The following is a 15,339-nucleotide window of genomic DNA, read 5'->3' as shown; positions in this document are numbered from 1 at the left end:
GTTCAAGCGCTAGGGACTGCATGGATCGTTTTTTTCTTTAGCTGCCTCTCTTCCAAAATAAGTGTCAACTTTAGTAGTAGTACAAAGTTTGCATAAAGTTGAGACACTTATTTTGGAACGGAGGGAGTACATATTGGCTATGATCTGTCAATCATTGAGATGCAGCAGCATGCATGTTAGTCACCTTTTTATTTGATGAAATGTTGCAACAGGCAACCTTGGACGGAAGATACATGAAACAAAAGTTGGAAGCTTCATAGCATTGTACAAATTTATCTAGCTGATAAATTACAGTACGTACTATATTAGTAGTAGTACTATGTAAAGAGTTAGGTGTCGCACGGTGTCTAGAAAATATGGTGATAATGTGAGGTGGGCCATGTAATCACTGAGCCTACGTGTTTTCACTGCCCTCGCACTCCTCCGCTGTAAGAATGGAGAAAATTTTAATCTAGTAGTAACTCCTTTCGCCAAAAGCGTGGGACATCCAGCAGTCCTACCACGTCAGTAATAATGACCAATGAGCTGTCAAATCACATAGACCCAGCAGTAAGTTGGACGGATGAAGCAACCATCACTCTTGAACCCGCTTCTCTCTTCAACGCAGGCGCCAGTGAGAGGTCACGTCCGCTCTTCCCAGGCATGAATGCGGCACCGATTTTTTGGAGCGGCGCTGACCGTTTCGGGCGGGAAGCGCGCGTAGGCGATGGAGGGGCTTTGGGTGGGCCAGGCTGGTCAGGAGCGGGCGTGGTAGCGGTCCACCTGTAAGAGGATGCACCGACTCTCGTGGCTAAATCTTACACTACACACCATCTCTCTGTAGGAGTAGGTCGATGTGTCACTCTCTCTAACACACACATGTTGTTACACACACACACACACATGCTCAAACAGGTTCATAGAATAGGAATATCATGCGAGTTACTTAGGGAGCGTTTGGATCCTTAGCAAGAACAGTTTATAGCCTAGCCGGGCAAGGTTAGGCATTTGGAACTAACCAATGTAACCAAACGCTTACTCTACCTTGTTATCTCCCCCGGAAACCCGATGCATGGAGCGCAACTACGCATTGATCAGTCAAGAAATCAAAGTCGGCTTGCATGCGAGTTAATATGTGGCCCTGCATGGTAGCTAAAACGGCATCTCTTAGTTGTTGGGATTAATTTTTGCATTTAGAGATAGAAATCAGGGCTTTGATTGGAGGAAGGATCGGTCAAGTTTCTCCTTCTCCAATCTTCTTGCACCTTGGTCCCGCTGCACCTTCAAACGTGACTGATTACACCTAGACGGAGGGAGTAGTACGAGATACGATGGCACACTGACTTAGGTCGAATACAAGTGCCCAAAATTGTGTGCATGTTATAATAAGGATTCACTTAAAATAGTACGTGAGCGAACAGAGGGATCAACTGGACAGTGTTCACGAGCAGTAGCGAGATGTGTGAGGTAGGATACACCGCTGGCGTTTTTAATTTTTCTTATTAATTTGTTTGTTTCACCCTCTGACTGGTGGGACCAAACGTACTACGTGGAGAGAGGTAAGGTGACTAAGGCTGCATTATTTCTGTACTACCAACACTGCTTTAAATCCCAAAAGACCTTACCAACAAAGCCACATGACAGGATTATGATTTAAATCCCAATGACTTGCACGCAAAAAAAACATGGCATGCTTGTCACGCGAATGCAAGAATGTATAAAAGGTTATTTCCCTCTCGTTGAACATAATGGGAGGGTGGTGTAGCTGGTTAGCCTGTTCGCTCATCAAACTTGAGGTCTCGGGTTGGATAACTACACTTGAGCATAATTTTGTTTTTGTTTGAATTCTTTCTTCCACCCAATGATAGGTAGGCCCCGCATGACAGAGAGAGAAAGTGATCTGGGGCGGTGCCAGGAGGATTCTTTGACTAGTCAAAATGGATGGATACGGAGCTATACGATCTCGTAGTGACCGTATAATCACCTCATCACTTATACGCTGCAGCCTCGACGCTTGTTTTCTAGGGTTTGCACTCTTCACACTCTCTCTCCAGTATATATATACACGCTGGAGCCTCAGCGCTTGTAGTTGCTCTCTTCACACTCTCTCACCCTCTCCAGATCCAAACAAGACTTCGTTGGCCTCTCTCTCTCTCCCCTACTGCTGATCAAAGAGCCGACAGGATCTGTCTGCCGGGAAGGGAAGGAGGCTTAACGCTATCGCCGTTGGCGAGGGAGGGAATCCACCACCAACGCAGCTGTTCTCTTTCACCCAGCGGCGGTGCGGGAGGGCCTCTGACCCCTTCTTCCTCACCGCCATACGTAGTGTGAGCTGAATGGACACTGGTTGCCCACCGAACCACACCCCAAGAACCTTACGGTATAATTTACTTATTCCACATGCATTGCTCTAGCTGCATGTGGTCTTTTTCCGCTTCTGCACTCGAATCTAGGTGTTGGATGAAACAGGAAAGTAGTGGGGAAAGTTGTATAGCATGAATCTAGGACATGGTTCAAAGAGGAAAGGAATGGGGGAAAGTAGTGGGGAAAGTTGTATAGCATGAATCTAGGATGTGGTTCAAAAAGGAAAGGAAGGGGGGAAGTAGTGGGGAAAGTTGTATAGCATGAATCTAAGACGTGGTTCAAAGAGGAAAGGAATGGGGGAACATAGTGGGGAAAGTTGTATAGCATGAATCTAGGACGTGGTTCAAAGAGGAAAGGAAGGGGGAAAGTACTAGTACAGACTGGCTATCTAGCACCTGCATTGGTCGAAAAGGGAAAACAATGACAAACGCAGTACGCGCATCTGTAACGAACTGATCTTTTTGTTTTGGGGGACAAGGCTGTAGAGTTTGAGCATGACTAGATTTGATGTGTTCACATAGGGAAAGGTGTCTAAAGATAACAAAACTAGGAACAACACAAATATGCTCCTTGGTTGTTTGTTCTTTGTTGCAACAGACTGTGCATGACCCCTTCATACATCGGTAGATGCACATGGTGCTGGTGTGTCCACTATCCCGTGCAACTCTTTAGTTGTTGTTAATATAAGGCTATGTTTGGTTCAAAAGTCCCTTGTCCCTACCTGCTTGGTTCCAGGGACTAAACATGGACTAGAGGTTATTAAATAACATGCTAAAAGACCATGTTACCCCTATTAATGAACTAATAGAGACAAGGTGCGATGCGGGCAACTGTTGGAAAAAGTCCCAAAAAGACTCTCCCTCGGGGTCTTCTTTCTTTAGTCCCAAATGCCCACTTTCAGTCCCTAAAAGTCCCTCTTGTTTGGTTTAGATGGGACTGACAAGGACTTTTTTAGTCCCTACACCAAAAAGTCCATGTAAACAAACACCCTCTAATAATGCCGCTGGAAAATTGATGCAATGCCACAGTTAAAAGCACATTACATGTTTAATGAATTTTATTGTTAATATAATCTCTCTGTTAATATTAATCAATGCCACCGTTTGAGAAATGCTACTGTCTTGCTTTCTTTCCCATTTAGATACATTAGATGCTTCTTTTTGTTGGCTTCTGTGTCATCCACCATTATTGACCACTAGTTGTTTCCTTTGCACCTCTGTGTAAACAGGGTTATCTACTTCACCTCGTTGCTATTGTGACCTTTTGTTGCACTGCACAAAACATTTTTGTTTTAAGAGTGTTTTGTGCAGTTCAACCAAAATGTCACACCGACAACGTTGCTTGATTGCTTGATCTTAGTGGAACTGCACAAGAGGAGATCTTACTTCCTATCCGTGTTGGCAAGTTTGGTTCAGATCTTCTTCTTGTGAGTCGTTTGAATTCCACGTCATGGAGGTCGGTACTAGCTTTCTTTCACATGATTGTGCAGTGTGCTTTCATATGGTGTGCTACTTGTAAGGTAATGTTGCTTGATTTTAGTGAACAACACAAATGGAGACAAGACTTCCAATCTGTATGTGCATGGTAATGTCCCATTGAGGTAAGATAAGGATATTTCACAACTGTTGGCCTGTATTTTGCCACTTTCATCAGAAAATTAATGCCGTTGTTTAGTGATATACTTCTGCTCCCTAATTGACATGCCAAATCGTAAATTGAAGGCAAAGCTTGTCTATTATTGAACCAAGTGATGAAGGGGAAGAACAAGCGGAAGAAAAACAAAAATCAACTCCCGGTGCTGTAATGAAGCACTGGAACTGTGATGACACAAGTAATGATATAGTTTTGCATCTTAATTTATTGCTATGGCTGGAACGAGCAATTGTTTTGCCACTGATTTGATGCCACTCCTAATGTAATATGTAATTAACTCTACTTGTGCAAATAGGGATCTTCTTTGAAGATACCATATATTTTAGTGGAACTGCACAAGAAGATGTTGGAAACATTAAACTAATCGAGGAGTATATAGAAAGCATGGCAACGACAGTAGATAACAACAGATGGTTCCAGAGAAGTGCTTGATCTATATGCTCTACACGATAAGCCTCCTGACAAAGGTTGGCACTCGCCCACGAATTTCATCCATATGATTGAGCTTTGTCATCTCTATTGGTGTTGTGCTACTGTTTAGATACTGTCATGAGATAGTGGTATTGTCCTTGAGAAGTGCTTCATCTGTGTTGTTTTATATATTTCCTTTCCTTTTTTTCGAGCAAACAGAGATGCTAGCATTTAGTTGTCCTCTTGTCTTTGCACAACAGGATCATCCTCCTCTGAAGAAGAATATGGAGTACGTGAAGTGACTAGTTCTGATTATGCCACGATGAAGAAGCCCTGTCTATCTTCTCATCAGAAGGAGCAGTTGAAGGATGGTTACATTACTCCCCACAAGACCAAACTAACTTCAGCTCAGAAGGACTGACATATCTCTATCTTTTTGCAGTGATGCGCAAGTACAATGTTGTTCTAGGATTCTTTCCGGTGAATTCCATTTTTTAAAAGTGTGCTCTACATGGACCATGTAGGTGCCTGTTTAAACTGTCAATTCATAGTATAGTTTGCTTTATACTAATCACTTTTTTGTGTTTGTGCAAATAGGGGTGCTCAGCTTGATTTCAATGGGAACTGCACAAAACATTTATGAATACATCGAATCATTCATTTCCACCACAAGAGAGGAGGTGCCCATATGTTCAAGGCGTTGCAACATATAAGGGTGAAATCATACAAGCTACGCGCGAATTTGGTTGATTTTGGTGAAACTGCATAAAAAGAACAGCTATTTTATTTAGCACGAGGTGCCATGTCAATGTCCGAACTGATGGCAAACCCTGTCCATTCCACAATCGTAGGCATTTGATATTTTGGAATGGGAAAATCTTGTCAAAGTTTGCTCATTGATGTACGCAAAACAACAAGCATTTGACATTTTAGAATGGGAAAACCTTGTCAAAGTTTGCTCATTGTTGTACGCAAAACAACAAGCATTTGACATTTTGGAATGGGACAACCTTGTCAAATTTTGCTCATTGATGTTAGCAAGAAGACATGCGTTTGATATTTTCGAATGGGACGCCCTTTGCTGTCAGCAGCGTCGATCAATTTTTCTTTATTCTTTAGTTGTGAAGTAAATATTGGCTCTGACATGTGAGTCGCGAAGATGCATAATTATTGATTGTTTTCAATGTTCTCTAGGAATTTCCAGGCCTGTGTGTTTGATTGCAATGTACAGGAACGCTAAAAATCTGCTCAAACTCTTTGTACTCTGGTCAAAGTAGAGATACTTTGGTTGTAGATAAAACTTGTATGCAGACTAAAAAGGACCGGAGGCAATACATGTGAAACTGCTCCAAACAAGGTGATCACCCTAGGAATAATGCTAGTACATTTTGTTTTGCATGTTCATCCAATGCCAGTGATACAAGAATTTTAAACTAATCAAACTAAATTCCTTCATGCATGGTCGGATTTCATATAAACATGCTAGATTTCATTACATTTCATACATTCTTCAACTAAAAAGGGGTAGAAGCAGCGTCCTTCTCCAACATAGCTCTCCGAATCCACGTCGCCGCCAAGAAGCTAATTGATCGTCAATGGTCAACCCTCCTAGCTTGGCTTCAACCGGAGAGTAGCAGCGGTGGCCTTACTTGGACCCGAGTGGCGGCGACCTATTGTGTTCTACTCTTCCTTGTTTTCTGTGTGGCGCGGCCTCGTTGGCAGCGGGGAGGGGCCTCGACGAAGCCGACGATGTCCTCTGTCTCATTGCCGGCGAGGCGGAGCCTCGGCGGAGCGAGGGAAATCCTCACCCTCATTGCCGGCAGGGTGGGGCCTCAGCTGAGCCAGCGATGTCCTCTGCCTCATTGTTGGCGGGGCGGGGCCTCAACGTAGTAGGGCCTCCGCCTCGGTGCCGGCGGGGCGGGGCCTCGGCATAGCTAGCGATGTCCTCTGCCACGTTGTTGGTGCCACGGGGCCTCGGCGGAGCAGGGCCTCATCGACGCCAGCGGAGCGGGGACTCGTCGGAGCTTACATTGCCCTCTGCCTCATCCTTGGTCTTGCCAAGCAGCGCCTCGCCTGCTTCATCACCCTCTTTGTAGGCGGCGCAGCCTCCGCCACCCGCATGCGGTACCGCCAGCGCTCGAGGCGGCCCTCGCGGGCGGAGCGGTACGAGTCGAGCAGTGCCTCCTACTCCGCCCGCTCCACGGTGATCTGCTCCTCCGCCTGCAGGTGCTCCTGGAGGAGATGGTGGTTGTAGGTGGCATCGGCCTGCGCCTCCCGGAACTGCTCCTCACGCTTCTACCTCACCGTGTCCATGTATTGGGCACGGGCCTCGCCGATGGTCATGGTGCAATGCACCGGCGAGGATGGCGCGGAGGAGGGAGTTGGCGCTGGATCGTCGACTAGCATGTTCTCCATTGGGACGTCGTCATCCTCCGCCTGCCTGCCGACCAGGTAGTCGGCAGCAATGGCTGCCATCTCCTTGTGGTCCATCGTCCACCCGTCCCGAAGAGCGCTGGAGCGCGAGGAAGCTATGGTGGGCAGTAGTGGTGTGGACAGGAGAAAGGGAACAGAGGCGGATGACTGCGACTATGGTCGGCGCAACAGTTTATATAGCAATGGTGGATGTAGCTTCCGACCAGGAGCCAGCGCACTGTCTAAGACGGTTCATGCCGTGTTCACCATAGAGCAGGTGCGGCCGCACTTCGACGCCCTAATGGCGGAAGAACTACAAGCACATGAGGACCTATTCTGCCACCTCCGTCTCGTCAAAGAGCACCGGTGAACAAGCGAACGACAATGCCATCACGGACATGTGGCCCTATGATCCTGGCTTCTCGAATGAGCAGTGGGCACTATATCAGACCATCCGTAGGGCCCGCGAGGCCCTCTCCGTCGTCCTTCGAGTTGTTGCGCTCGCCGTGGCGCCGCCGTCTTGCGTTGTCAACATGGTCAACATACATGAGGAATGAGGAGATGACTTTACTTGGAGAGGATGATAGTGGGGACCCACCAGGGCCATAGCCGCACGTACGCAAGTGCCTCCTTATTATATACTACAACTGTATTTTTTTGCTTCCTCCTGGTTTCCTAACATCACGGTCCCACACATTGTCAACCTATGTAGTAAATAAATGAGAGAATTGTGCAAAGAGCGGCCGACAGCTGGGACCAAGCAGCTCGAGCAGTACTTGTGTTTTTGAGGTGTGAGCACTGCAGAGTTTTTCTTGAGCGATGTTTTCATATTTTTTTCTAGACAAGAGCGATGTTTTCGTTGCTGTTCAGAGGAGAGCAGGGTATTAACTGGGCGGGCTGTGGCCCGTCTAGCCCAGGCCAGATATCTAGCCTAGATATTAATTTTTTTTCAAGGTGAAAATGGCTAGCCCAGCTATACTTTTTTTTGAGGAATACCCAGGCAAGGTCAACTTGTTATTCTCCACCCCACTGGGCTGCAAATCTTTCCTAGGAGGGATGCATTAGGCTTAACAAGAAAATGGGCTTTAATAAATAATAAATGGGATGTAATTATAGAAACTGGGCTGTAACTAAAAAAAGCACCAAACACGTAATTAGTTTATAAAATATTATTTTTGGATTTTGAAAATTTTAATTTTGTTAATTGTTGCATGTGCAATGTTTCATTGCATTTTTAGGTAAGACAAATTTATATTGAAATTGTATTTAATCTGACTAGAAATTTCGGGATAAAAATATTTCAGATCCCATCAAAATGTGGGAAATTTTATTGAATTCTGTTTTGAACGGTTGGTTGAAATTATTAATCATTGTCCTAGCTAGAAAATGGGTTGTACTTTTAACAAACTATAAATGGGCTGTAGTAAATTCCATTAGAATTCAAAAATGGGTTGTACATTCTTACAAATCTCAAATGGGCTGTAAGTTCTCTGCCACACACTTGTGGGCCTACTAAGTTGGCATGTCCTCTCAAAAAAATAAGTTGACGCATCTGCAAGGCTTTATCAACTTATAGGCAACACACGGTTCTAGCAACAATGGCCGTTGGATGTCCATCCAATGGATGTCGTGCTTCTTCTTCAATCTCAGATATTCTAGCTTCACCCACCCAAAAAATGATTCCTCCCCCTGACATCTGGGGTGCACCGTTTCAAAGGCTGACCTGTGGGCCTACTAAGTTGACGCGTACCAAGGGCTTTGTCAACTTAGTCAATATAAACGATTCTAGCTGCAGTGACCGTACAATGTCCATCCAATGGTCGTCGTGCTTCTTCAACCTCTGGTCTTCTTGCTCCAGCCGCCCAAAGCAGTGCCAGTCATGCCGCCTACTCCTGCCTCCCATGGTCGGCTGTGCTGCCGCGGAGGCTTCATAGCCTCCTACTACTCCCACCGCTGGCCAGGCCCTGCGGCGACGGCAGCCTCACACTGCAGCAGAACCAGCGAACCCTCTACTCCTCTCCGCGTGGGCATCCACTGCCGCGTCTTCCTCGGCTCTGTGTCGTCCCCTTCCAAGGCCTCGCCGTCGTCCACCGCCTTGGTGCTCTCGGGGCGGCGTGGTCAACGTGGTCAATGAACGACTTCCATCGGAAGAGTACTGTACGTGGAGAGGCTGACAACTGGGTCCATGGCCGCAGCAAGGAAGTGCCTCCTTATTACACGGAAAATAATGATTCCTCCACCTGACAGTATGGACCCACCGGACGGGCCACCGTATTTCACGAAAAAAAGTTTCCCCTGACTGCTGGGACCTACCAGCTACATCTTCGCATGCAAGGAAGTGCATCCATATTACGGGCAAAAAAACGATTCGCCCCCCTGACTGCTGGGACCCACCAGCTGCATCTTCGCATGCAAGGAAGTGCCTGACAGTCGGGACCCACCTGGTCGAAGCGTACGCAGCGTTGTTATTTTGGTTGCGAACATGTACGTACATATGATCGGTCTGTCTGCAGGCTGTAGCAATGAACCGTGGCCATGTAAGGAAGGGCATGTGTCATAGTAGGGGCGCGCATGTAGCATGTACATGTATGTACAACGGCCAGGGTGCAAGAAAGTAAATACTGCCACGTACATACATACGGGCAGGGTCTCGAACGCCTACTCGCGCATACGTACGGCTAGGGCTCGTGTAGATGGCTGGGTCGGAATGGAGAAGCTGTGTCGTCATCGTGATCATGGGGAGGCAACTGGTTGGGTCAGAACGGAATGCGTCATCGTGTTCATTGGGAGCCAACCGGCTTGGACGGAACAACTGATGGAAACGAGGCCTGGCGTACTGCAGAACAGAGGAAACGGCCTTGTGTTCGACCGGCCATGGTGGAAACAGGATCCTGTTCATCGGGAGGGGTCTAGCGTACCGCAAAACGGAGGAAACAGACCTCCTATGGTCGAAACGGGGTTCTGTTGATTGGGAGGGGTGTGTCATACCGCAAAACGGAGGAAACGGACTTGCGTTGGAGCGCTATGGTCGAAACGGAGGTCCTGTTCATCGGGAGGGGTGTGGCATACCGCAAAACGAGACTCCACGGGGTACTGTTCATCTCCACGGTCGACCTCCTCCAGCCTCCACGGGCTCCTGTTCATCCACCGTCGACCTCCTCCGGCCTCCACCTACGACTGTCATCCATGGGCTCATGTTCATCCAGCCTCCACCAACGACTGTTCATCCATGGGCTCCTATTCATCCAGCCCCCACCGCGCGCTCCTCCACCGGCTACTGTTCAACCAGCCCTCTCCACGGGGGCCTGTTCAACCATCCCTCCACGGGTTACTGTTCATCCAGCCCTCCACGGGCCACTGTTCAACCAGCCATCCACCGGTTACTGTTCATACAGCCCTCCACGGGGTCCGGTTCATCCACCGGCTCGATCGATCGGGGTCCTGTTCATCCAGCGGCAATGGCCTCTACTACCACGGGGTCCTGTTCATCCAGCGACAATGGCCTCTACTACCACGGGGTCCTATTCATCCAACCCCCACCGGGAACTGTTCATCCAAACCCCCCAACAATGCTCATTGTTCATCAAGAGGCAGCATCGATCGGCTTCAGTTAGCAGCAGTAGCGAAGGAATCACTCGGGTTCAGTTAACAGCAAGGGATCGATTGATCGCTCGGGTTCAGTAACGCGTGGCCTGCAGTGTAATCGCTCGGGTTCAGTTAGAGGGCAACGCCTCGCTCAGGTTCAGTTAGAGCACAATGCCTCGCACACACACGCGTACATACAAGAGAAACGCGCATCGCTCGGCCCCCGACCACCCACCGTAACCGGGAACTCCCCCGATATTTTCCCCGCCCTCGCTTCTACCATGGTTTTCTCCGTCATGGATGGCCCAAAGAATGTCATGCAGCTGTGTCTCCGGCCCACCCAGGACGAAAAGCCCATTTTATGTCATGATTTTTTGTCATAGAAGTAGGAGCCCACCACATCTATGATGATACCGGGTTTTCTCACAATTATCGTCATAGAAGTGTCATAAGCATCACAGAAAAGAATCATTCAGCCCAAAATGTCACGGATGTGTCTTTTTTTTAGTGCTAAGTTGACAAAGCCCTCCATCCCTATCAACTTAGTAGGCCCACAAATCAGCCTCCCACTATGCTGGGTCCCAGCTAGTAGGGGGAGTATTCATTTTTTGTGCGTAATAAGGAGGCACTTCCTTGCGTGCGAAGATATAGCTGGTGGGTCCAACCTGTCAGTGGGGGGAACTTTTTTTCACGAAATACAGGGGCCCTTCTGGTGGGTCCTGTCGTGGATCTAAGACTGACAGTAGAATGGGGGTAGGTATGAGGAGCCAAGATCCTAGCTATGGAGTAGTTGTACACACGAGTTTTATGAGTTCAGGCCCTTCTCGGAGGAAGTAACAGCCCTACGTCTCGGTGCCCTGAGGCGGCCAACTGGATTATATGTGTGTGTGTGTGTGTTTACAAAAGTGCGAACCCTTGTCCGAGAGGAGGAGGTGGCTTATATAGAGTGTGTCGGGACCCCAGCTCCCCTCCGTTACTCAGGTTCAATGCTCATAAAGGAAAGGCGTTACTGGTAACGTCTACAGTAAAATGTCATAAATGCTCATAATGCTATGGTTTAAGTCCTAACTATTGCAGAGTGGAGGGTTCCTCATCTTCTGGTGGTCGAGTGTCTTCAAGGTGGTCGAGTGAGCGCATCTCCGCGGTCGAGTGGATGATGATTTCTCTTCGACTGCTTCTGATTCTTTGTAAAGATGTCCTTGGGGAGGGTATGCTGGACAGGTCCATGACCCTACCCTAGGTACATAGCTTCATCATTAGCCCCTGAATGGATCAGGGTTTGAGTGAGGAAGGGGTTGAGAACACTTCCGACCCACTCTTTGCGCTATGAATATGCCTTGTCCAGAAACAATGAGTTGAGGAGATGACGTCGACTCCTTTCTCAATCGCCTTGGTCCATTCTTGGTTGTTGTCGAGTGAACTTTCATGGTAGAATTCCGAATGATGATGTAGAGGGTGTTTGTCTTCAGTCTGACAGGTTGTTCTGCTCTCTGTGGATCTCGCAGGATTCAAATTTTGCGAAGTGTGCCAGACGGGAGGAACCGAGGTTATCGGGACAGATTAGGCAAGTCTCCTCAATCCCCGCGCCACCTTTTTCGCCACGTACTACGCGCGCGACTGTTGCGGGATTTGTTTAGATCGCTTGGGTCCACCAGTCAGCCACTCGGTGGAAGGCCTTATAAAAGGACTCAGGCCAGGCCTCTGCTGCGCACGCTCCCATTCTCTCTTCTCTTTCTCCCGATCCCTCCGCCACTCTCGCTTCCGCCTCGTCGCCAGACCTCCGCTCGAGCTCGATCCGCCACCATGGGGAAGGATAAGATGGCGGCGCTGGAACGCGTGAAGAAGGCGACCGCGAAGGCGAAGGGCAAGCGGACCAGCCAGGGCGGATCCTCGTCGAGGTCCGGCCTACCGGCGGGCTAGATCCAGGGCGACTGGATCCGCTCGGCAATCACGCAGGATGACCTCGACGGCCTGGTGGAGGGGGGATTGATCCCTCACAAGTCGGCTCGGCTCCCGGGGGACGAAACCGAGCCGCATCCTAGAGAGGGCGAGTGTGTCCTCCTCGCAACCCACATAGATCGCGGATTCTCACTGCCTCCCTGTCGGATTTCGGGTTCCGGCAGAGCCCTGAGGTTCGAACACTGGGGTGCGCGCGGAGATTTCGCCTCCTACCTACCTGCACCCCTCCGCCTTGCAAAGATCTAAGCTAAGGAAAGAACAACACAAGAGACACAGGGTTTATACTGGTTCGGGCCACCGTTGTGGTGTAATACCCTACTCCAGTGTGTGGTGTGGTGGATTGCCTCTTGGGCTGATGATGATGAACAATACAAGGAAGAACAGCCTCACGAGGGTCTGTTCTTGGCTGGGGCGATGAACTGCTGGGAGGGGTCCAGTCACCCTTCTCTCTCTCTCTACCTGATCTTTCTCTATCCTTTGATCCCTCTCCGTTAGCTCTCTCTCTTCCCTGTCTCTCTGCCTGCCCCCTTGCTCTGTGGGTGGCTGGTCCTATTTATAGAGGCCCTGGTCCTCTTCCCAAATATCGAGCGGGAAGGGAGCCAACAATGGCGGGCTAATTTGAAGGGGGACAGCTAGTATCAGCTATCCTGACAAAAGTAGTCTTCGCCTGCACAAAGCTCTGGTGATGACGCCGTCTTGGCCTCCATGGTCACCTTCGTCTCGTAGTCCTCCTAGTCTTGGTCTCGTTGCACCGAAATGGCAACCTTTGCCTGATGCCTCGGTACTCCGTGGCTGTGCTTGCCCCCTTTGCACCAAAGAGGAAGGGAGGACACTGCGCGGGCTGGCACCCGCCTAGCGCCCCCGGTCATCATGGCTTGCGTCACGGGCACCTCGTGAGGTACCCCGCCTTGATCTCTCCGCCTCCTCGTGAGCCAGCCTGACGAGGCCGCGCCTGAGGAAGCTCCGCGTCGTCCGCCCCGCGAGGCTTGGCCCCTCGCGAGGGTCTTGGGTTTGTGTTGGTGAAGATGGGCCGCGCTGGGCCCCCTTTTTGAGCCACGCCGCAGACCGCAGGCAGGCAAGTCTGGGGACCCCCGTTCCTAGAAGACCGACACTCCCCACCCTTTCTTCCAGGGTTTTTTGAACTTCTTTGGGGCTCAGCTCTACCATTTCACTCCGAACACCATAGTCTATCTGGTCACTATCATGTCCATGTGCAAAAGCTTCTTGGGCTATCGACCGCACTGGAGGCTTTTCAAACACATCTTCACTTGCCGTTCCCAGTCGGTCAAAAAGGCCAAGTCGAGTGACGAGAGGACGCGGGTGATCCAGATGTGTGGTGGTCTGGGGATCCAGATGAGGAGCAAGAGTACTTTCCCAGCGATAATCCTTCATGACTAGGTCTGGGGCTGGCAGTCGACTTGGTTTTACTGCAAGGATCAGCCAACCCCTGGCCAGTCGACTGGACTTCCTCCTTTTTCCTTGGCTCGAATGGAGAATCCTACTCCCCTGAAGGTAGTTCCAGAAGAGAAGGTGCAGGTCAAGGAGCTGGTTGAACGGGTCGTCTAGCTTGTCCGCGACGGAGTGACCGGGATGGATCTGCTGGAGGTCTTTCTCGATCGACGCATCCAACCTCTTCAGGCACACAATCATCCGATGTGGATGTACTCTGGGCTCGAGGATACCACTCGGATCCACCCAGAGGAGGTTAACGAGGATATCTTGGAGAACTAGTTGAGGGGAATCACTGGCAACAAAGACAACCCTCGGGGATCCAGGAGGGTGATTCCATTAGATAACTCGCACCAGCCGGAGCAGGTATATTTCTGTTTTATCAAGTATCTTTCCGATTCACCACGTGATGTCCCGTTTGTGGTCGACTGAATGTCTTTTGATTATTACTCTTTCAGGCCCTCATTGAAATGTACTCGATGCCCGACGGAGTGTAGGACCCAGGCGCTGAAGAAGAAGGGAGCGGGGGTGACGGTGTCTTGAACTAGGGGGTACTCACCACATCATCTCCCGATCTGTTAGATTGGGCTGAGGACCCCCATGGCCGTATACTCATGGGCCAGTTCGAACAGCTGCCGCATACAAGGAAGATTCCACAAGACTTGGGGATCAAGACAAGGACACCTCCCCACCGGCGTATTCGGCTAGGACTCTTGTTATCCTAGGCCTCTGGTGCATTATATAAACCGAGACCAGGCTAGTCGATACATCATATACATACAATCATACCATAGGCTAGCTTCTAGGGTTTAGCCTCTCCGATCTCGTGGTAGATCTACTCTTGTACTACCCATATCATCAATATTAATCAAGCAGGACGTAGGGTTTACCTCCATCAAGAGGGCCCGAACCTGGGTAAAACATCGTGTCCCCTGCCTCCTGTTACCATCCACCTTAGACGCACAGTTCGGGACCCCCTACCCGAGATCCGCTGGTTTTGACACCGACATTGGTGCTTTCATTGAGAGTTCCGTTGTATGATCGGCAAAAGGATCGATGGCTCGTCTGCAGGTCAACTGCGATGCCGGCATCTTCGTCGCCGGCTTGACTGGTCACCTTGGCTCGACCGAAGACCATGCTCCATCTCCGATTGTCATGTTCGGACGCAGGCCTTCATCAACATCAACTCCGATCTCTGTCAAGATCATGGAGGAATCATCCATGGAGCCCGGGGGCTCAACGTCAACATTGCCCTTGGGCGACCGTGCTGTTTTTCCGAACAACAAACTTGTGTCCGCCGCCACCGCCTCCTCAAGTGTCTTTTTAACGATCGCTTTGTTGGAATTGTGTGGAATTGAGTCTACAACAACCCTGGAAAATTTCGTCGAGTTCCAATTGAGGAATCTCTGGCAATCCACAATATACGGGAGCCCTGTCAAATCTGGATGGGAATCTGGATGAGTTTAGGGCGTGGTGTCCAGCTTCTAGCTCGGACGTCCTTGGGAAGATCCAACCGTTGATAGGCTG

The sequence above is a fragment of the Triticum urartu genome, chromosome 1, assembly GCF_003073215.2.
Source record: "Triticum urartu cultivar G1812 chromosome 1, Tu2.1, whole genome shotgun sequence".
NCBI lineage: Eukaryota > Viridiplantae > Streptophyta > Magnoliopsida > Poales > Poaceae > Triticum > Triticum urartu.
Note: the sequence above shows the minus strand (reverse complement) of the source record.